The sequence below is a fragment of the Misgurnus anguillicaudatus genome, chromosome 2 (assembly GCF_027580225.2).
Source record: "Misgurnus anguillicaudatus chromosome 2, ASM2758022v2, whole genome shotgun sequence".
In the NCBI taxonomy this organism is placed as follows: domain Eukaryota; kingdom Metazoa; phylum Chordata; class Actinopteri; order Cypriniformes; family Cobitidae; genus Misgurnus; species Misgurnus anguillicaudatus.
Genome location: NC_073338.2, coordinates 22630786 through 22655770, shown reverse-complemented (window position 1 = coordinate 22655770; position 24985 = coordinate 22630786). Strand labels below are relative to the sequence as shown.

The following is a 24985-nucleotide window of genomic DNA, read 5'->3' as shown; positions in this document are numbered from 1 at the left end:
TGGGCCCGGTTTCCCAAAAGCACTTATGAATGAACGATTACTCCAGAGCATTCGTAGATCTACGATGATTTTCAAGTGCAACTTACGTTACGAAGCTTTTGGGAAACAGCCCGTAATTCTAAGATGATTCGTACGATCGTTTTTACGATCTACTTAGCCTTACGATGCTTTTGGGAAACCCGGCCATGGTCATGACTTGCACATTGTGTGTTGCTTTAGTGTAATATAAAGTGCTCATTTGGTTTGGTGTATTTTGAGTGTCATTCTATTAGCCCCAATCAATCACAAATCATCGCTTCTCCTATTTCTTAGTAGGTGAACTGAATCTAATCTGCTGTCATCTGCAGTTATATTTACAGAGACCAGTTAGATTTTAAGAACTTTTTTTGCCACTTTTAAAACTGTAAAACTAAATAAAAAATATCATATCATATGCCGAATGAGCATATAAACATATGTTTTCTTGTTCGCTCCACGGGTTTAAAAGCCGTTTTTTTCCTAAAGAATAATGTTAAAACTTTATTGGTGGTGGTTGAGAATAATTTATATGGCAAAATAATTTTAGCGCAATATAAATGTATCATATTGTTATTCTTAATATAAGAGAATACTCATATATTTTTACAACACTTTTAAATTTAAAACATACATATAAAGATGCTTAGTACAATAGCTTTGCTTCTGACAACAAGTTTCTGTAATAAATCAGTAAATCAATCATAAAATGTTTTGACAGTGCCTAATAAAATGCTTGTCAATTCAAACAAAGCTGAAAGGTGTATAAAACCGCTTGAATTAACAATATCTGAACTGTGCTCTTTTGCATACCTCTACTTTTCTCATGTCTTTCTTTATACCACATTTATCTCTTTAAAATATTGCTACTTTTAGAAATAATTTGTTGGCATTTTTTTGTATACTGCACACTTTATACACTTTATATTTTACCAAACCCTGTTGCTGAAGGAGACGGACCGGAGCTCCGGCAAGGTGTGTTGTGGACCCGAGGAGGCGGAGCTGTGCTCCGGCCCAATTTATCTTTCTGGTACTTCCACTAACTGAGGTATCCGTCCTCCTTTGCTGTCTGCCTGGTATGATTTTATTGGTCATCTAGGAATAATTTTCACTTTATTTTACCTAATGGGGCGCAGCGCAAACCCGTTGGTCTGTGACATCACACTACCGTGAGATCTATTCAAAAGCATGCTGTAGGCCTACTGTCTCGCGGTGCTAAGATGTCACATGCCGTCCGATCGGTCTGCGTGGCGCCGCAAGATCGTCAAACGAGCGCTGAGCATTGAGTCAAATAAGACAAGCGTCAGAAAATTACCGAGGTCCGGACGGCCATGCCCTTTGTTTTGCCTCAAAATGCAGACAAATAATGTTTTTAGTAAGGCATGTTTGTTAAAACTAATTTTATATTCTATTTAAACTAAGGCTTAGTCCTGGTTTACGCTTATAAAAAACCGTCCTACAGCTCCTGAGGGGGTGCTCTCTCACTATTCACATGTACATAAAATGGTTAGAAACCGGTTTTTCTGGTTCTCATTGCAGGACTGTGTGGGGGGAGGGCATTCCGTTTTCATGTGGAGACACTTAACAAACACATTTGAAATACACCAAGTTCCAGATTACAAGCAACACCAAAACACATCACGTTTGGGAGCAGTGCATGTAGGCCCTATTTGAGTATAATGGTAGAGTATTGTGTTGGACACTATTTCAAATTGTCCTTTTCTCCACACAAATAAAACACTGCTGTGCATGTCCATAGATCTTAGAGTCATTGCTATCATTTTCACTTTGTGTTGGGTTAATTCCCTGACCAGACCTCGATCATTTTCTTACGCTCGTCTTATAATTTGACTCAACGCTCAGCGCTCGTGTGGCTTCTTCCTGCACCGCGCAGACCGATCGGCATGTGACGTCTTAGCAGAGGTGGGACAAAGTCATTGTTATGCAAGTCACAAGTTTGCTTTAAGCAGACCTCTTGGTGATGTCAAAGTACCGCGAGAGCGATTCAAAGCGGATTTCTCCACGTGATAACTGGAATCGCTCTCGCGGTACTTTGCTGTCACTCGGCTGTGGGTTTTTGTAGCGCTACACCAGTCTGCTCCCCAGTCACTTTCGCGCCGCTATAGTAATTTCATATGCCGATTGGATCGCGCAGTTCGGCAGAAAGTCAAACACACCAAATATATAGCCTAATATGTATATGCATTTCAACCCGCTAAAGTAGCAAGTGTAGCATGCTAATGGAGCGGCGCGGCCGTGTGAATTTTTTGTGAAATGGGTCAGTTGCTGCTGATTCTTGCCATAGCTCCGTTGCCCAAATGCGCACGCATACGGTGCCATGTCATCATTGTGTACAAACAGTTAAATGGTCTATTAAGTTTTAAGATGAAGTCAAAATGAAACCGAGATGACCAATAAAATCAAACCAGTCAGACAGAGGTGCAACACAGGTCAGATGCGCAGTTAGTGGTAGTGCAAGAAAGATGTAGCCTAAGTAATCAAACGCTGACTATTATATACAGCAGTTTAATGACGAGAAATGTGAAACCGCAGTGACTGTCAAGGTGACAGGACAAGAAACATTACTGCAGTTGAGCACATATGGGTGTCCAGATTTAATGCGCTGCTCTTACTCCCTTCAGTAATTCACTTTCCGTTATTCAGCGTGTTTATTAACAAAATTCAACGCCACCCTTTTATTCTTGAAGATATGTTTTTTTACTGTATAATGATTAGATTCACTGTGTTGTGCTGCTAAGCTTGAACTTGAAAACGATGCATCACGTGCGCGGTACAACGCTTCATCCACCCGTAGTGCGCGTGCACGGAGTTTAAATGTTCATATTTTGGCTTGAACATTTTATTGCATTTAGTCCTAAGGCCTACCTGTTAAAGTCATTAAAGTTAATTAAATAACAAAAGAAGAGAAAGTGTGCAGCAGTGTGCCCAGGATGGTAAAATAATTATTACAATGTATTCCTAATGACCAACAAAAGTTTTCTGCATACTAATATGGTTTGAAATCTATAGGTATTTGATTCTTTGGTTTTCTGATTTATTAAAATTCATATATGTAGAGCAGGGAAATAAGAAGTTTTTTTCCTGGGGTGCATGCCCTAGAAAATACTTATATGGACCTCGGTATTTATAAAATCATGCAACGCGGCGTGTTTGTCTTTATACACATGTTATGAAATTTATTATTTTAAACACACATTTCACAAAGTATATATTGTAAGTGTAAATATTCATAAACTCAACCCTTCCGAGGCGTTTTTCTAAAAAATAATGTTTAAACTTTATTGGTGGTGGTTGAGAATAATTCCTCTTTCCATATGTAACGCATTTTAGCGCAATGTAAATGTATCATATTGTTATTCTTAATATATAAGAATACTAATATATTTTTTTACAACATTTATAACATATATATATATAGATGCTTAGTACAATAGCTTTGCTTCATAGAAGTTTCTGTAATAAATCATTAAATCAATCACAAAACGTGTTGACAGTGGCAAATAAAATTCTTGTTAATTTAAACAAGGCAGAAAGGTGTATAAAACCGCTTTAATTAACAATATCTGAACTGTGCTCTTTTGCACACTTCTAATTTTCTCATGTCATAATTTATAATTATTCATTAGATTTAATATAAATACGTTTTGAAAAGTGTTGAATGCGAACGTGTAAGATATCTGAAAGGCGACGCAGGGTGTTTGTCTCTACAGCCACATGTTATAAAATTATTACACACACATTTGACAAAGTACATATTGTAAGTGTAAATATTCATAAACTCAATATTTCTGAGGTGTTTTTCGTCCGCAAAAGGCACAGTTTCTCTGTTCGCTATTTTATTAGATGTAGCCTACGTCTTAATAATAACATAAAAATATCTGTTATGAGAAGAATTCCTCTTTTCATATGTAAAGCATTTTAGCGGAGTATAAATGTATCATATTGTTATTCTTAAAATATAAGAATACTACTATATTTTTTACAACGTTTTAAACTTTAAAACATGTCTTTTTTATACCACATTAATCTCTTTAAAATATTGATACTTTTTTGAAAAACTGACAATTATAAATATTATGAACAAACAATGAAACGGTGTCAAAATTCGACAACACAAATAATTAAGATATTCATTGTAAATAGCAACCCTATATCACGAGTCGCGTTTATTAGGCTCACACTAAATTATCTGTTGCACTTACTATAAATGCGCATTGCACGTACAGTCATCTTAATATTTGTATGCGCTGTTATGCTGGCAAAAAGGGGTTGACATATCACTTCAAAAACAGCAATTCAATGTAAAATATTCAGCAATGCCCTTATTAACTTCTGGAAACAACGGCAATGACAATGTTTTTATGCGCCACCTGGTGGATATTCTTTGAAATGAAACACATTAAGGGAAAGGGAAAAGTAGCCCCCCCGAAAGCACTTGCAGAATGCTGCGGGACTCTGCGAGACGAATTGGCGAATGCCGCGGGAGAAAACGCGCGTTTTTAAAGGCCACATCTGTATAACATAACCACATGTATACTTTTATCCAAAGTGTAAAAATGAAGGTGGTAAAATAAATATATACATTTATTCTCATCAGCAAATAATGGAAAAGTGAAAAATACTAAGATAGACAGACAAAGTAATAAGTGCACTTAAAGTCACCTTAAAATGAAAATTCTGTCAATTTCTCATCCTCATGTTGTTCTAAACCTGTATGAATTTCTTTTTTCTGATGAACCCAAAAGAAGACATTTTAAGAAATGATGGTAAGCACACAATTGACAGTACCCATTAAATTCCATCATATTTTTTATTCCTAATATGGAAGTCAGTGGTCACTATATCAGCTGTCTGTTTACCAGAGTTGTATAGTACTTAAGTATTTTTACTTTCTACATAAAAGTAAATTTTCAATGATTCGTATTTTATTAGTGTTTTCCTTTGGAAAACATACATTCCAAAACATATTATCATCATTTTTACTCTACACTACATTACTTATCACTGCATTTCATAATTTCAAGTTTTTGGTTTATATTTAATATTTAAGTACATTAAACATCTAGTAATTGTTTGTACTTTAACTTTTCTTACTCAAGAAAGTTAAAGTACCTTTTTTTTTACTCAAGAAAGTTAAAGTATACCATTTTTATGTAATTAGGAATTAAATCAATTTTAATATGCTAAATATAATGAATACACAGTATGATTCTATGCTTTAGAATGTAGTGAACATTTTTTAGTAAAGAAAAGTAAAAAAAATCCCAAAACAAACACTCTGATAAAGCACAGAAGCTTGGAAAATGTAACTAAAATACTCAAGTAGTGTCCACCTCTGGTGTTTACCATCATTTATCAAAATATCTTCTTTTGTGTTCATAAGATAAAATAAATTCATACAGGGAACAACATGAGGATGAGTAAATGTTCTTAGTTACTGTGACTGATACTAAATATGTAATGAAAATATAAAAATATAATTAAAATGCAATTTCAGTTAATGTGACTAATACTGAATGATGTAATGCAAATGAAAAAATAAAGTTGAAATGCAAATACATTGTTGAATGATTAAAAACATGGTATTTTGCCTGTTAATGCCTTTAGTGCAGTGCAGAAAATGATATGACAAGAATAAGGTCTGAATGTAACTGGCCCCTCTAACACTACAACTGGCCCCAGATTGGCCCCCCTCAGTGGAAATGGTCTAGAACCGCCACTGTGTGACTCCTTTATGTTTAGAAATGCTGAAACACTCACATTAGTCACAAGATCTTTCTGGAAGTGAAGGATGCATCTTCACAATTATCAAGTAATTAGGCAACTTAGTCTCAGTAACTGTATCTGTCTGAGTTTTTTGATCATTTTCTAAAGCATTAAGTAGGACTAACAGTGTTAATTGTAATGTAATTGTACTTTACATATTTATACAGGGCCGAGCAATCTATGCTTTTGGTTATTTTCTTTTACTGTCATAAGATGATCTCCTTTGAATTTGTGAAAAGGTTTGATGTGTTTCAGTTAATTTATTGAACAAAGAGTGTTTTGGAACCATAAAAGTACATTTCTTCATCTAAAGTTTTTTTCGATTTCTGAGTTGTGTGTGTCAGTCACCAAATCCAACCTTATATTATTTTAATCACTGTCTTGTTACCTAAAACATAGTCTCAGCCTCAGACGCCACGCCCACAAACTGTTGGCTGAACGTCTGATGTTTTTCGTACACTTTTCTGGAAACCCTGTGAGAATGTCTAAAGTCGTCTTTTGATTGGTTGAAATAAACCGGATTTCCAGGAGACGCGAGTGTCGCGATTAGTTTCGGTCCCTGGAAAACAAAGCTCTGGCGTTCCATTGATGCAGAGAATCAGTCATGTCCACGTGGATAATAATGAGCAGTTATCATGATCAGCTAAACATTGGATTCTCAAAAATATGCAAAGTTCGCAGCATAGACTCTCTAAAAGACGTCCAAGAGTTTTGCTTGAGGCAGTTAGTGGAGTCAAAAAGTTTGGTTCTCCTGAATTGCTTGTATGTGCTAAAAAGTGGAGAGATATGCTTCAAACAGACATTTAACGGGAGCGTCTCATTGGTGTGGCTGTTGATGAAGTGCACAACGTTGTTCTTTGGTGAGTAATGTTGTTTATTTAGATGCTATTCGATTGCAGCTGGTTATTTCAATAACTGACTTGTTGCCAGCCGGCTCGTTATTGTGAGGAGTCCGAAACGTGACGCTAGACGAAACAAACTGTGATTGGTTGTTTGACATGTCGGTCAAACAGCTTGTGGGTGGGCTTTGTCCAGAAAAAGCAGCGAAAAACACCAGACCTTCAGTATGAAGGTCTGGCTACGCGAGACTACCTAAAACATAACACCAGCAACTCCTAGTAACTGATAGCTGGGATTCACGAGTTCGCCCTTACATCTAATCTGATTGTGAAAGTAAGCATATTTTGGCGTGCTGTCCTGGGGGAGGGCTCAGAATCCGGAGTGAAGCTCGAACTCCAAATCCGGGGTATGGCCCGAACCCGGAGAACTCCCCCATCCCAAACTGGGATAGAACAGATTAGAGTGGCGAGTTGGGGTGGTGGAGGGATATCCGAAAACAATCACGATAGACTGAGGTAGGTAGGAAGTCTGTATATGTAGTGTTTGGCTGATTACCAAATTAGATGCACCTGTGCTTGATTAGTTAATTATCTGATCGTGCTCCTCCCGAACCTTGTTAATAAAACATCATTTAAAATAATTTTTACACAGGAGGGTTGCATACAGTGTTACAATTAAGCCTCAGGTACACAATGATAATGAAATGAAAACAATTAAAATACTATTAATCAAAATGATAACGGTTAATACAATATCAGGGGAAATAACTCACAATTATGATTGTTTTGTCTTAATTATGCAGCCCTTTCAAAAAAAAATCTATTTATATGCATTGATGCTTAATACAAGGATAATATTATTTATTATTATATAATAAAATATAATTTAATTTCTATTAAAAAAACTACATTTTTTAAAAAACAAAATATATTTTTAAAATGTATAACTTGGACTGAATAATGAAGAAAAAGTAGTCAAGAGCCCAGAATAGATAGGAACTCTGAACTTCTTCAATAAAGTTTAAAAATCATCTCAAGGTGAGACCTCAACAAGCTGCTTGATAAAATGCCAAGAGTACATTTCTGCAAACTCTAGTCAAAGGGTGACTACACTGAAGATAATATAATACAATGTAGTTTTCATTTATTTTAAAGGCTTTTGGTCTCAACATAATTGCCATAGTTACATTTGTGTTATTCCATAGTTTTGATGAGCTTACTATTATTTTAAAATGTGAAAAGAATATAAACATATTAGTGACTCTAAATCTTTTGAATGGTAGGGTATTTATTTACTATAAATTAATAATTGTATGTGGTCATATAGAGTAATATACTGTATATTATTCTGTTTAGTGAAACAGTACTATCTTGTTCATTGATATATATATATATTAGCCTGCCTCTCTAAATGTATTATTAGAATAACTATCACTCGGGTGACAGCAGACATTGCACTTGCCAAGTGGTCGATCCTTAACAACCCCAGCAAACACGCCATAATGGATTGATCCCACACGCGCTCTAATTTAGGTAAGCACTTTATTTATTTGTCATTACATACTAATCACATGATATGTTTTAGATGTACGAGCCTGAGGTATTAATAATATATATATATATATATATATATATATATATATATATATATATATATATATATATATATATATATATATATATATATATATATATATATATATATATATACAGTCTTGTTCAAAATAATAGCAGTACAATGTGACTAACCAGAATAATCAAGGTTTTTAGTATATTTTTTATTGCTACGTGGCAAACAAGTTACCAGTAGGTTCAGTAGATTCTCAGAAAACAAATGAGACCCAGCATTCATGATATGCACGCTCTTAAGGCTGTGCAATTGGGCAATTAGTTGAATTAGTTGAAAGGGGTGTGTTCAAAAAAGTAGCAGTGTGGCATTTAATCACTGAGGTCATCAATTTTGTGAAGAAACAGGTGTGAATCAGGTGGCCCCTATTTAAGGATGAAGCCAACACTTGTTGAACATGCATTTGAAAGCTGAGGAAAATGGGTCGTTCAAGACATTGTTCAGAAGAACAGCGTACTTTGATTAAAAAGTTGATTGGAGATGGGAAAACCTATAAAGAGGTGCAAAAAATGATAGGCTGTTCTGCTAAAATGATCTCCAATGCCTTAAAATGGAGAGCAAAACCAGAGAGACGTGGAAGAAAACGGAAGACAACCATCAAAATGGATAGAAGAATAACCAGAATGGTAAAGGCTCAGCCAATGATCACCTCCAGGATGATCAAAGACAGTCTGGAGTTACCTGTAAGTACTGTGACAGTTAGAAGACGTCTGTGTGAAGCTAATCTATTTTCAAGAATCCCCCGCAAAGTCCCTCTGTTAAAAAAAGGCATGTGCAGAAGAGGTTACAATTTGCCAAAGAACACATCAACTGGCCTAAAGAGAAATGGAGGAACATTTTGTGGACTGATGAGAGTAAAATTGTTCTTTTTGGGTCCAAGGGCCACAGGCAGTTTGTGAGACGACCCCCAAACTCTGAATTCAAGCCACAGTACACAGTGAAGACAGTGAAGAGGTGCAAGCATCATGATATGGGCATGTTTCTCCTACTATGGTGTTGGGCCTATTTATCGCATACCAGGGATCATGGATCAGTTTGCAATGCATATTAAAATACTTGAATCTGTAAGTGATGCTTTATTAGTGCTGTTCATTGATTTTAGTAAGTTTTTTGACATTTGGATATAAAGTGTTTCAATACTACAATATATGGTGTAAAAATGTCTGAGTGCTGCCCTCTTCAGGTTGAACGGTGGCTACTGCAGTTAATTTTTCCTATTGAATGTTGCGTCCAAAAAATGACTCGTGACGTAAGCAGATTCAAGCTCACCACGCCCTTGTTACGATCTCACCACACACTTTAGTTCGTCCCCTCTATCTCCGTTGGAATCTGCCCACTTTTCTAGCATTTTTCAAATATTGCCGGTGGGTGGAGTCAGGCTCTAAACAGGGGTTTAGTTACGCTTTAAACGATAATATTTGGCTGGTTATGCAATCTCAACATGTCAGCCGTTGTGAGAATACACGCTTCAAATAAAATAAAACTGACTTCCTTTCCAAAAGTAATTGATTTCTTTTGTATTACTGAGTACAGTACACCTTTAAGTGGTTTTTACAGTAGTGGCTACGGTTGGTTTTTGCACCAAATGTGGATCTGAGGTGTGTAGCTTCTGTAGCTTTCTGGTGATCTGATTGGTTCTCTCCATTCTGTCCCTTACTTACATGTCTCTATCACACATCTCAGATGCCGTGGGTATGTATTAGTCAGCTGTAGTCTGTCTATTCACCCAAACTCATTCCTGTTGGTGTCATCAGAACTGATCCACATTTTAGCGGACACAATTGTCAACAAATCCCAGATACTTTATTTAGAGTCATTATTTCTTAAAGCTTTGGCTTGTCCGAGAGATGAGGTAATTTCCTGGACAGGGCTTAGTCCCAGACTAAAATGCATGTTTGAGCTGCCTTAATTTGTTAAACTGCCTTCAGTACATATATTAGTGCCATTGTTTTGTCTCAAGATGCACTGTATTGTTTTTTGTAAGATTTATTTGTAAAAATACTTAAGTGTCCTAATATAACTAAGGCCTAGTCCTGGATTAACCTAAACCCTGTCTGGGAAACCACCTCTATAACCAAAAATTCCTCCATGATTCTTGTATAATTCTTATGGTCAAATAAATACAAGCCAAGGTTTAGAGTAATAATAGTGATTTTTGATCTGGATTTTAAAATCAGTCATCATTAAGTTTGCTTAAATTATAGAAACAAAGATCTGTTACAGATCTGTTGTTTCCTGTGAACAAGGAACTATACCATCAGCATATTTTGTTCACATTTCCATGACATATTGCATAATCTGTGTGTGTTGTTGTATCTGGTTTAGAATTTAATACAGGACTTTTGCTTTTTAAATTTCAGCTTAATTCTGAAACTAAATGCACTGAAACTGGATTATTTTCAACCCAGCGTTGGGTCAAAAAAGGAATGAGCCCAGCCCCTTGGGTTCTAATTTAACCTATGCTGGGTTGTTTTATCCCAAAATGCTGGGTTGATTGAACCAAGTGTTGAGTCAAATATAATTTTTTGTGTTATTTTAAACTAATGATTGAGCTTGTCTCTTTTTGACCCAAAGTTTTTAAATTGTATAGTGGATTTTGATGTAAGAAGACTTTGGCTGCACTTTTTTAAGGAGACCACACAGTACTGTATGTAATGAGTTGATGTGGTCCTATGTAAGGATTTTATTTCACTGTCTATCCTTACAGCCCAAATCCAAGGGGAGGTTGAGAGGATTTTTGAGTTGGCTCGCAGTCTACAGCTTGTGGTTCTGGATGTAGACACCATTAACCATCCTTTGCAACTTAGCAAGACCTCTTTGGCACCCATTCTGGTCTATGTCAAGATTTCATCACCAAAAGTTACTGTTATTCCCACTTTGATTATATGTTATGTGTGATAACCTAAAATGAATTAACCTTCAGCTCTGACCACACCATCTGGCTTGGCATTATACTAATGCACTATTGTTGTATTATGGACTGTGTTTTTATCAGCTTGTGGATTGATTATGGTTCTCTCCAAAACAGTTGTGCACCAATTACACTGACAAATATAATGCGTTAAAGATGAGTGTGATTGCAAAATAGCAAAACTTTATCCTGTGGCTCAGCATGACCCAATGTTTACTGATGTGTACTTTCACCTTGTATGCCTCCGACTCATCCTTCCTGTTCATCTTCCTTCCTGATACCATCTGCTGTTAAGGTTCTCACAAGATTGATAAAGACCAGGGGCAAATCTCAAACGAAACATCTGAATGTTCAGATGGTGCTGCCGATAAACTGGCCCAGTGTCCTAATGTAAGTGTCTCCTATATAGTAAGTGCATGTTTAAAACATGGTAAAAAGTGTTGTCTCTTTATCTTAAATTAATTCATTTAAAGATGCAGTGTGCACATTTTAGAAGGATCTATTGACAGAAATGCAATACTAATACATATCTATGTTTTCAGTGGTGTATAAAGACCTTACATAATGAACCATTATGTATTTATTACCTTAGAATGAGGCATTTTTATATACAAACGCCGCATGTTCCCTTAAAGGCGGAGTCCACGATGTTTGAAAAACGCGTTGGAAAAGGAGACTGGCCGACTACCAAAACACACTTATAGCCAATCAAATCAAATCAAATGCCGGTTTGCGTATGTGTGGGGCGGGTCTATCAACAGAAGGTCCAGATTCTATTGGGGTAGGGGCGTGTTTGTTTAGGTGATTTCAAATATCAACATTGGCTTTCAAACATCATGGACTCCGCCTTTAAATGGAAAGTTGCCATTTTTCGGCATCATGTTTTTACATTACATACACCACATTCAAAAGTTTAAGAGCACTTGACTGAAATGTTTCTCATAATCTTAAAAATCTTTTAACCTGCGTGTACTTAAATGCTGAAAATGACTTTTGTAGACAAAAATATAATTGCGCCAACATGTTAATTTATATAATTAGATAACTACAATTTTAAAAAAGAAAATATATTTTTGAAATGGATAAGATGGACTGAATGATGAAGAAAAAGCAGTCAAGAGCCCAGAATAGATGGGAACCCTTCAATAAACTTTAAAAATCTGAAGGTGAGACCTCAATAAGCTGTTGGATAAAGTGTCAAAAGTACATTTCTGCAAACTTTAGTCAAAGGGTGTAGTTTTCTTTTTTTTTTCTTTTTTTAAAGCTTTTGGTCTCAATATAATTTATGTAATTTATAGCCTTAAACTTCTCTACGAAGCGTGTTTTGTCACTATATTAACATCATTGTTTGACTGGCTACTCCCTGATTTCTCAGACAACATCTTTGTGCTTTGTCGGCCATCCTAACTTCAGTACTGTATGTGCTTGAAAAGCAGTGAACTTAGCCGTTGGTTGCAATCTGCAACCTTAAAGTGATGCCGCTAAAATGTACACATTTCACCTAAAAGGCGGGGTGCATCATTTTTGAGAAACGCTTTGAAAAAGGGAGTCGGGCCAAGTACCAAAACACACTTGTAGCCAATCAGCAGTAAGAGGCATGTCTACCAACCGACATTGTTGCCTGGGTTGCGTACATGTGGAGCGGGTCTATCAATACAAGGTCCAGATTCTATTGGGGTAGGGGCGTGTTTGTTTAGGTGATTTCAAATGTCAACATTGGCCTTCAGAGATCATGCACCCCGCCTTTAATCTCAGATATTTTATGACCATTTATTTTTATAGACATACAATAAACTTTTACCTAATGTTTAAACTGCAAAATGTTTCAACCTTGTGCTCTACCAATTGAGCTACATGAACAATTCACTGGTTACTGCACTGATTATCATTCATTTTTGTCATGTGTTACTGTATGTGCTTTTGGCTTTGTTTTACTGTCACTTTTACTTACCCTTCTTATACCATTATCCTTTAAAGGAACTATTTGATGTCATCTTGGATGAGAATCAGCTCTCAGATGCCTGTGAGCACATTGCTGACTACCTGGAGGCCTACTGGAGAGCCACCCATCCTCCTGAAATGGAGCCAGCCAACCCCATGCTGGAGAAACTGGCAGAAAACACACTCCCTGCCAGCCCTACACCTACATTACGCATTCAAGCATACTGAAGCAGGAAAAAAGTACTTTCAGATTTCAGTCTATTTTTAACTATATAAAGCAAATTCATAAATGCTCTTTAGATTTGTTTATAATGCAGGTACTTCACAAATCTTACAGTACATAACTCTTCATAAAAATCTCCTGTCATTCAGAATTTTTGTCTGTATTGATTTTAGCATTGGTTTACATACTGTATGTAAGTTCTGAATTACCATAAACACCAATGCTGTATGCAATAACTCCTTTTTTTATGGCGCTTTTCTATTAGATAGTATGGCTCGGTACTGCTCAATTTTACCCTCAGAATGTAAAAAATATGGATGTAGTGTTGTGACGTCACCTGTAGGTTTGCAAAGAGCTTTTTTGAAGCCAATAGTTGGCAGAGCCTGCCGTCGCCATCTTGGCCGCATGTTACCACGCATTACTAGTGTATAACCAAAAATGGGTAAAGAGGTGGGACGTGGGTGAAGCTGAGGTGGTTGGTTGCTGAAACCACGCCCGCCTAGCTCGACAGTAGTGACAGCAGTGGCAGTTTACCTGTCACTCAAGTGGCCACATCCTTAATTATGCAGAACTTCAAGGCTTAATGTAATTTAATCGGATGAGTTACAAAAAAATTCACCTCCTCACGGTTGTCATGAAGGGCAAAATTAGCTATATAGACCAAAAACACTTTTTGTACCAGGCTGTAAAGATATTATTTTCTACTGTAAAGTTGGGCATTTAACATGGAGGTCTATGGGAATTGACTCCCTTTTGGAGCCAGCCTCTTTGGTGAATTGCAGTTTAAGTCACTTCCGTATTGGCTTCATCAGAGAGATCGGAAGGTTGCCCCTCGGTCGTACCACACAATGAAAAAGCAACTTTATAGTGTTCTCTGTTGTACTCCCCTGTAACTGACTGTCTGTTGTATTGATGATAAGTAAACAGGTCAACATGGGTTTATATATTTTAATTATTTATTTAGTGATATTAAGTTTTGAGTTTGCAAGCTCCAGTCCATAGTCTTGCTTCAGGGGGTTGTCATTCAGTGACATGTTAAATTTCCTCCTCACCTTGCATGGACGTCTACAGAAGACTTGAGGTAAAATGATCTTTGGTGAGTGAGAAGGTAGACTATCAAGTAAATACCTGTAGTGTCAGTAACTAGTGCTTTGTAATGCATAGTATTAGGAATATTCAACGCTATCTCATGACAGTTCGTACATTTTTGTACGATTTGCCTTTGCCCCTGCGATGCTGTGCTTACTGGCAGAGTTTTGTTATTGTTTTTTATGATAATCGAACGTGTTTGCATGATTAGGTTTGTACGAATTCATACGAGTTAGCCAACTCGAATATTAGATGTCGCAAGTAAACATTATAATTAACTTATAAAGTGTGTTAGTTTGTTCAGATAATTAACCAATTACACCCTGGTTATTTATTCCTATCCCAGTGAAATTACTGAACCTAAACATAAAAGAGAAAACAGGAAAGATGCAATTAGAGAGTTTTGCATTTGAACTCTCCAATTGTTTTTTTTTTATGTTGACTGAAAGGTTCTTTTTGGGTTATTTTTTCAAGAGTATTAAAGAGGAGTAAAAATTAAACCGTAAACATCATGAAATAAAAATAATTTTCTTTCATCTTGTCCTCTATATAGGATGAACAGCAAAGCAAGAAAACAGCTGCAACTAAGAGAAAGGGATCTCAAGAGCCTCAGCAGGCTCCTCTGTCCCATCCCCAGGAGACGAAAGAGGAAGAAGAGGAGGACGAGGAAGTGCAAGAAGAAGAAGAAGCAGAGGAAGAGAAGAGGCTTCTTCGTAGTGAGCCAAAGAAACGCAGTCATCACCACCACCATCATCACCATCGCTCCAGCACAAATCGAACTGAACATCATAACAAACACCAGCACCACGTGCGCCACCAGCAGCCCCCCAACGTGGAGCTGCACCCCACTAAAGACTCCCGGAGCAAGCGCACGCCCCTGGATGAGGGTGACCCGGACCAACTCGAGGTCTACCACAACAGGACCACAACCCACAAGGAACCACCACCATCATAACCATCACCATCACAGGACCGCAGACATCCCTGTGGATTTTTCGGACCACGGAAAGCCGGAGTACGAGCTTGAGCACAATGAACGTAACAGACAGCAGAGACACCCGAGCCAGCTGCGCTCACGCCATGATCAACGCTACGCTCACCTGCATCACAATCACTACCCGTACCAGCGGGACAGAGACAGGTGTGCAGAGACAGAAGAATGGACAGAAGATAGGTACATTCATCATTGAGAGCAGTGCCGGCCTGAGCCTCTTTGGGGCCCTAAGCAGAATCTGTTTGGGGGCCCCCCTCCCACCACGCGGACACAAATGTCACGCTCTAATGTTACATTATAAATGAATACAGTGAGGTTAAATAATGAAAGAAATCTATACTTAAATAAAATACTTGATTCTTAAACTTCTGCAAAAGTGCAAATGCAAATGTGCATTAAATGTGCAATCTTTTAAATAAAACCAAAATAGACCAACGTTAATATAATCAAAAATAGAATGTTACAAAAAATACTATAAATAAGATACTTAAATAATAAAAGCAAACATAACAGCAAGGGTTCAACAATGACAATTGCACAACAATGACAATTGCACAACAATGACAATTGCACAACAATGACAATTGCACAACAATGACAATTGCACAACAATGACAATTGCACAACAATGACAATTGCACAACAATGACAACTGCACAACAATGACCTCAAAATCGTTCCTTCCTAGCTTTTCTGGAGGCAAAGTCACTGATTGCATCATTGTAAGGTATTGCTTGGCCAACTTTGTTATTAATACTAATAACTGCAAGTCCACTTAGTCTTTCCTGGGCCATTGATGATCTCAAGTATGTTTTAATCAATTTAAGCTTGGAAAAGCTCCTCTCTGCTGAGGCAACTGACACAGGCAAAGTGCAGGCGATCCTGAGAGCTACCCAAAGATTTGGGTAAAGCTCACACATCTCATTTTGTGAGAGGTATGTGAGAAGCTCAAGGGGGGTCATCATAGTTTGGGGAAGTTCAAGAAGACTCTCAATCTCTACAGCCAGTGCGCTACCATCAATATCAGCCTCCTCTCCACAAGAGAGTTTTTCTCCAAGAAGCTCACATTGTTCCCTCCTGACCTTTCGATCTAGCTCCCTAAAATTGAGCAGCACTCCAAAGTTTTCTTTAACCTCACTTAGAGACTTAAATCTATCCTCCAATGACTGAATGCTACAGTCCACTACAGCATTAAAAAAGGACACTTCTAGCCTCTTCATAGCATCCACTATCGGCTCATCTGCAGCCTCATAGGCGAAGTGCCTTTTTGTGGAACGCTGTCGCTTTTCTTTCAGCACTGCTTCTGTGTTCATCTGCTCACAAATTTCTTTTGCAGATGTCTGTGCATCACAGAAGCCTGTTATTCAGTAACTGATGAGTTCATCTTTTTCTTTTGTACAAGGTTAACAGCTACATCAAGCTGCATGTTGGTTGACTGTAGAAGCTTGCTAGTAATGTTAATTTTAGACAAAATGTCATACCAGACAACACAACAAATCTGAAATCTAAATGAACCTATTTCTTCTGCAAGGGAGTTGGCTTCAACAGCCACTACAGGGTCAGATGCTTTATTTCTTACTTCTAGCAGGGCTTCCCTCACTTTCTCTGACTGGTAGCACAAAGCTTCAATGCTTTTTATCTGGCTTTCCCAGCGCTTCTCACTCCAGGACTTGAGGGTGAGGTCAACAAACTTCTGTAAGATGGCCCACCTTTGAGTGGACCCAGCGAACAATTGTACACCTTCTCCACATTTCCAAAAAAACAAGAAGCATCTTTTGATGCTTTAGCCGCATCTGAGACAGTCAGGTTTAGGGTATAAGAACTGCAAGGCACATAAAAAGCTTGTGCATTTTTAACCAATAGCCTAGCCTGCACACCTTTGTTTTTTCCCTTCATATTAGCCCCATTGTCATAGGACTGGCCTCGACAATCCTGAAAAGGGATGTTACCTTCCTCAAGCCTGTTAAGAATTAGACTGGACAATCCCAGGCCAGTGGATTCTGGAGCTATCAGAAATCCTAAAAAGTGCTCTTTTATTTCTGGTGTTTTGCCCAGAGTGACTATGCGCACCACAACAGACATTTGTTCATGGTGACTAACATCAGGTGTACAGTCTAAAATAATTGAATAATATTTGCAGTCCTTGATTTCTGCCACCATTACCTCAATTATTTTGTCACTGACACACTCATTCTGGATAGTCTTACCTAGGTACGTGTTGTGCTGTATTCCACTATCAATTCGTCTGATGTGGTCTTTTAACACTGGGTCAAATTTTGCTATCAGTTCCACCTCTTTAAGGAAGTGCCCATTGTTGGCTTGATGCAAAATATCAACAGACCCCCTGAATGCAAGATTCCTCTCTGCCAAAGACTGAATGATACTAATCAAACGGATGAGAACATCTCCCCAACGATTTTTTTCTGCCTCCAAAAGGGCCATTTCTGTTGCATCAATAGTTTTCTGCTTAGAAAGACGGAGGGCAAAGTCTTTCCACTTTACTATATTATTGCAATGATCTGGACTATTCTCATGCTGTTTCAGCAAAGCACCTACATTTACCCAATCACGCTGTCCCTCTGTTGACAGTTTTGTGGACTTTCTCGAGAATATTTTGCAAAAGAAGCAGTAAACTGCATCTTTTTTTTATATAAATTAACCAGCTTCGCTTGATTTTTTTCACCATTAACTAACTGTCTGTATGTATAGTGGTAGTGAAAGCTTCGTCCATCTGATTTTTTTGGGGAAGCTGAAGGTGTCACTTATTGGCACTGGCCCTCTTTTTACCAGATCAGTCCTTTCTGAGTCTGACAGGAATTCAGACCTTTCTACTGGGTCAATTGGAGGAGCTGTAGATCTGTCTTGATAGCTGGAGCTTGTTGAGGGAGTGGATGGGAAATCTACAGCAGTGGGTGCAGATGTAGAAGGACCTGTAGGGACATTAGATAAAAAATAGAATTATAACATAACACAGTATATATTACAGTAAAGCTTACACAAAACAAAAACTGTTAGCTTAACAGACCTGTCATGCCGGCTGAAGTTGAAACTGATGTATCAGTAAATGTAAGTGCTTGTAGCTGCTCCTCGCTTTCAGGTGCTTGTAACTCCGCAGTGGATGAACATGCAATGATAAAATAAACAAACAAATATATAAATTAAAAGCTATGTTCAATGTGTCATGTCATATTAACAGGCTATGTAATGTTAACATTGGCCATGAAGAAAAACCTCACCTGAAACATCAGGGGCGGGTAGAGTTGGTTGTGCTCCAAAGTACTTCAACAGTGTTACTGAAAAAATAGCATTGTATAAGTGCATAGTTGATCGAACAGAATGAGTTTATTTTGCTAATTTTTCATTACTGACACACCAAGCAATAAATAAATAAATATGAGGATAACACTGTTACATCACTACCCACCATATAAATAAGATTGAAGTCTATTTTCATCACAGAAATCTCCCCACCCAACATGGTATTGGTATATACTGTATTCTCATAAAGACCAATACCATCTCTTACCAAAGATCTTAGAGCAGAGAGCGCATGTGCTTTGCCTATGAAGCTGGAACGTTACCGATGTTGGAACGTTCACTTCAACACATACAGCAATGCTATAGGGGTGTGATGGATCACAAAACTCACGGTTCGGATCACTTTATGGTTTTTGAGGCACAGATCTGATAATTTTTCGGATCAGCAGAATAAGGGGTTGGAGAAACTAATAAAAAATAAGGTAATTAGGTAACGCTTTATTTTACGACCCGCAAAGTACCGCGTAATTAAACCAAATTTACAGCGTACCTGTAACAACAGGGTACCTCTACAGTACGTACTTGTAGGTATAAGGGAACAATATTTTAAGTTTGGGGTAATAAGGGGGTAAGAATATGAAGAATTATAAATTATTTATACTCTAGTATTTTATATCAACAGGGTACCTATTGTAATATTACGTGGTATTTATGACTTAGTCAAGTCTATGGGGAAGTTATGTTTTACTTTATCATGATTTTATTGTGACTTTTTCATATTGACTACTGAATGTTGTATACAGTCGATATCTACGAGCCACACCGGCAAATACATAAAACAGCACATCACTTTTATTTTAGTAGCCTATATTACTTGCTTTTAATAACAAAAGTCCAGCTTTAATGTGGTTATCTTTTTTTAAGGTAAGTACAATAAAAATAGCAACTTATTCCCTATTTACCAGGAAACTCTAACATTTGCGGACATATTTGAAGTGGTGCTTTGCAATTTTGACTCTGAAACTCTTTTATTTCATATGACACAACAATAACCACAAAGCAGCACGCTATTTGTTTATTTTTAATAGGTGTTATTATTGGTAGAATAAAACTTTGCAACATGTGTAAACACAATAATTTTAGCCAAATATAATTTATGCAATGGCAAACCAGAATGAAACAACAGCAGATATCAGCTTGCGCTAAAGCAAAAGACGACTACATGCGTAGGCTACTGCGATCCTGAGGTGAAATTATTTAAGAGGTTTTAAAAACTTTTTACACTGAAGTACGGCTGCGAGTGATGTGAGCAGGATCCGCATGCAGGATACGGTGACTGGTTTTGTTGACTCACGCATTTCAAACAATGTTTTTTCAAGACAGTTGCCAGCTAACAGTAGCAGCAGGTTAGCTAGCACTTAGCATAAAGTTATTAACGTGCACAGAAAACTCAGTTTTTTGTCAAGGCACAGTGATGAAAGATTTACTGAAGGCTTTCATATATGTTTTTTATATGTAATGCAGAACAGCATTTGTGAGACGACATCAACTCAACATCCGAGTGGACAAGAACATCCAACAGAGGAAGCCAAGCCGCAAAAACAACGAAAAATTGTCATGACTTTTTATTTGAAATAAAAGTTTTGTGTTAATAAAAATGAAGTGTTGGCTTAATTATAGTGTTTTAAAGATGTTTTGAAATAAGTTGTTTTAAAATAAAAATAACAATATTCTGTATGTTTATGGTATTTACCCTATAACATTTATAACAAGAGGTGAACAAAGCACCACTAGTTTACAGCCCGCAAATATGAGAGTTAGGGGAGAGTGGGGTAAAGTGAGACATTTTTTACATTTGCTCCCCTCTAAGTGAGCTAAAATGATATATAAGTCAAATTTACACATTTCCCATTAATTCAGGATGTTTCCTAGCTATGGAAATGACCAGAATGTATTCAGGACAGAGAGTGTGCAGTGAAAATATGATTGTTTTAAAAAAACTGTGTTATGTGTTCAGTTATAATAATAATATGATGTTAAGCTGATGTAATGTGTTTACTTGTGGTACATGATTGCAGGGAGAGCAGCTGGCTGCATATGATGTTGTGCCTTCCATGCGTCCTGTGGTGCTCATGGGGCCTTCACTTAAGGGCTATGAGGTGAGGGGTCATACATGACCAATGTCTCTTAATATATTCAGTGTTTAAAAGTATACCAGTACTGGTTTCATACAAAGGGATTAACCTCAACCATCATATATTTATTTTATTATTTAAACAGTAAAATGTTATTCTTATTATGAAAGACTTTACGTATACTGTGTGTATAATAGAAGAAACTTTGACCTATTTGTGTATTTATGCCACACTCAGATGTGTACAAGTATTTACTGCCCTCTGCATATTGAAGCATTAACCAACTGTTTCAATCCCCTTTTCCATTTACTGTGCAGGTTACAGACATGATGCAAAAAGCCCTCTTTGATTTTTTAAAACACAGATTCGAGGGAAGGTATGTAACTTGCATAAATAAAGAACTCAATGTAGCAGAGGAAGAGGAGAGGCTTCTTCCTAGTGAGCCAAAGAAACACAGTCATCACCATCAGGCCAGCTGACAGTCTTGCCTGGGCCCGGGACAAGATAATCTTGGAGGGCCCCTCGGCCCCCCTACTTTTTACTGGTAACAAGACATTTGGCATTATCAGATTCATGACCCACGAATATTGCATTATTATACATTGTATTCAACATTTATATAGTAAATAAATGTAGTACTGACACTATATACTGACACAAAATAACTATTTATTTATATAACGTCAACCCCCTCTTTTGAAAACCTCTATTTTCTTCTTCTCTTTTCTTTTCTTTTCTGAGCACCGAACTTGTGCTGAGTCTGACCAGATATTTTGAGCATACTGAACTTCAAATCAAATGACATCATAAAATTTTGATCAGTGGCCAAACCATTTTTGTGTTGGGCGGGGGGTTTCTTGACCACTATTTCAAGTATATGAAGAAAACAAATAAAACGTTTTTTTATGTATTTCAATTACAGTCACCTCCATAAATATTGGAACAGAAGCACATTTTGTGTTATTTTAGCTGTTTACCAAAATGTATTCCAGTTACAGTCATATTATGAATATTGGCTTACAGTGCACACTCTCAGCTTTATTTTGAGGGTATTCACATCCATAATGGCCGAAGGATTTAGGAATTACAGCCATTTAATATGTACCTCCCCCTTTTCAAAAGTAATGGGACAGTTGACTTAAAAACTGTTTTATGGACAGGTATTGTCTATTTGTTAAACAATTTCCTCATGAATGACAGATGTTAAAGGTCTGGAGTTGATTTTAAGTGTGGTATTTGCATTTGAAAGCTGTGGCTGTGAACCCAAATCATTTGATTCAGGGACATCTCCATGCAAGTGATACAGACCAAAATTAGTTTCAAAAACACAACAAATCCATCAGAGAGATGGCAGGAACATTAAGAGTGGCAACATCAACCATTTGGCACATCCATAAAAAACAACACAGTGGTGAGCTTAGCAACATTAAAATCCTGTATGTTTAAATGGGATAACAGTGGTGGATGATAGCATTATCCTCTCCATTATAAAGAAAAAACCATCATAACTGTAACTGGAATACATTTTGGTAAACAGCTAAAATAACACAAAATGTGCTTCTGTTCCAATATTTATGGAGGTGACTGTATTAGATTTTTTCCACAAATATGCCTATTTTCTTTATTTTTTAACAATTGCAGTGTTTCCACCAGGATTTTGAGAGACTGTGGCGGCGATGACGTCACACGCCGATTAGCATATATGTGGCGTCATAGAGACAGAGCACAGTTATGCAAATTTGAAAACCACGCCCACCGGGGGGGAAAGCGATCCAACCGTCTCCATTGACTTTGTATTGCGAGAAGCCGCCTCCTTGTCATTTCTGGCTTATAACAAAAAACTGAATAATGCCTAAAAGCTGCTGTGTGACAATATGTACAGCTAACAAGCCAAAGAACCCAGAAATAAGTTTTTATAAGCTGTCGAGCCGTAAAACCCAGTCTTTAAGGAGAATAAAGTGGATCGCCGACTACGTTTCCCCCTAGTGGACGCAGTTCTACTAATAGTATTACTATGAAAAGTTGCCTGTATCCATTTCTGTGTCTTTAAACGCTCGTTTTTTGGGGTCGACAGCTTATAAAAATTTACAGATTAAACTTAAAAACCGATTAATACCTAAAAGCTGCTGTGTGACAAGGTGTACATCTAACAACCCCCAAAAACCAAATACGTTTTTATAAGCTTTCAACTTCAAAAAACGATCGTTTAAAGACACAGAAATGGAAACAGGCAATTTTTCATAGTACTACTATTAGTAAAATAGGGGGAAACGTAGTCGGCGATCCACTTTATTCTCCTTAAAAGCTGGGTTTTACGGCTCGACAGCTTATAAAAACTTATTTCTGGGTTCTTTGGCTTGTTAGCTGTACATATTGTCACACAGCAGCTTTTAGGCATTATTCAGTTTTTTGTTATAAGCCAGAAATGACAAGGAGGCGGCTTCTCGCAATACAAAGTCAATGGAGACGGTTGGATTGCTTTCCCCCCGGTGGGCGTGGTTTTCAGGTTATGACGCGCTGCCCTCTGTCTCTATAGAGTGCCGAAGTCATGACGTCACTTTGTAGGCCAACCCGGAAGTTAGCGGCGCATGGGTTCCCTCGATCGAAAAGCCATTCATTTTTCCCATAGACTTTTGGAAAATCGCAAAAAATAAGATCTGTGTTCAACAAAGAGTTATGAACCTTACACGTTTTGTCTATCAAGATAATCTTTATAAGTTAATCGAAAATGTATAAATTTTGAAGCCTAAATAAAGCCGTCAGATATAAAATGCTAACGGTATGCTATAAACGGACTACAGCGCACCGGTCGCGGATCAACGTCATCATCAAGCTTCCTCAAACTTTATTTAAAAAACACGCTCGCTCATTATGATCGGCGCTGTTTATGGACACTTATCCACTTTTTCATGAGAAATATTGCCCATTCGTTATTTCCAAAAATGTTAGAAATTTTGTTTACGCGTGCCTCTTTGAGATTTTTTGTTAATGTTTTATTTATTTATTAGTTTATTATTTCGTTAGTTTATATAAACCTTAATATTATTTTCTTTGTGATTAAGGTTATTATGCATGATCATTGTGCCCCAAATAAACTTTAAAGATTATCTTTCACTGTATTATGTTTGATTGTATGTTTGCATACCATTTGCTAATTCGCCAGGAAGAAAAACATCTCAGAAGCCCTAGCTATTGCCGTATCAATTTCCAATCTTTACTTTTTCTTACTTAGACGATAGAAAACCATAGATCGAGGAGAGAGAACCACTATAAATCTGGAAATAACAGTGCAGCTTAGATGCTGGTTTACTTACCGGTATTGTAAGGGCCAGCATGAGGGACAAGGTTTATCAAGTCTCATTAAGTAAAACTATGGAGAGATAGAGGAGTTAAATAAAGTGTTCTATGTATTTATAAGATAACTATACAATCTCTGAACAAACAGAACACAGTTAAATTCCAAACATTTAATATAATAGTTATATATAATTATATATGTTGAATTTAAAGAGAATTGTCCAATAGCATAAATGCTTAAATACAATATATTATAATTAAACCATACCATGTTCCCTAAATAAACCATATATACTATTTTTTTCACATTTTCTATATATTTTTACCTGGTAATCCACAAGCCCCAATGTGAGAGCCTGTGTAGTAAATTTTATCTCACATTACTGTGAGCTGACTGGTGTATAGTTACAATAGTTTAACATTTAATTTTTGGGATTTGTTAGACAAGTGACTTACAATGCATTCAAGCTATAGATATCAGAGTGTTCTCTGGGAATTAAACAAAAGTTAACAAAATGCTCCAATCACTGATCCACAGAAACATTGCAGCAAGTTTTGTAGTAAACATCTTTATTTTCATAAAATAAGTCAACTGAAAACAAACTATATACTATATAATTCACATGACAAGTCTCTACAGGGAAAGAAGGTATTTTTGCAACACAATGTGAATGCCCACATGGAAAATGCAAGTGCAAGTGTGTATAGTTGTGGCGAATTTTAATCAAGGTCCTCAAGGATGATTTCTTTGGGTCTCCTCCATCCAGCAAAGTACGTAATGGAATCCTCAAAATGAGCAACATATTCACACACAGCAATGAAAGTATCCCTATTTGGCAATCCTGTCTCCATTCGAATCACACTTTCAC

At 37.0% G+C, this 24985-nt stretch overlaps 1 pseudogene; it reads left to right on the top strand.

The window, feature by feature from the left end:
• Positions 1–2422: 2422 nt before the first annotated feature.
• LOC141351452 (uncharacterized) lies at positions 2423–16637 on the top strand (annotated as a pseudogene).
• Positions 16638–24985: the final 8348 nt, after the last annotated feature.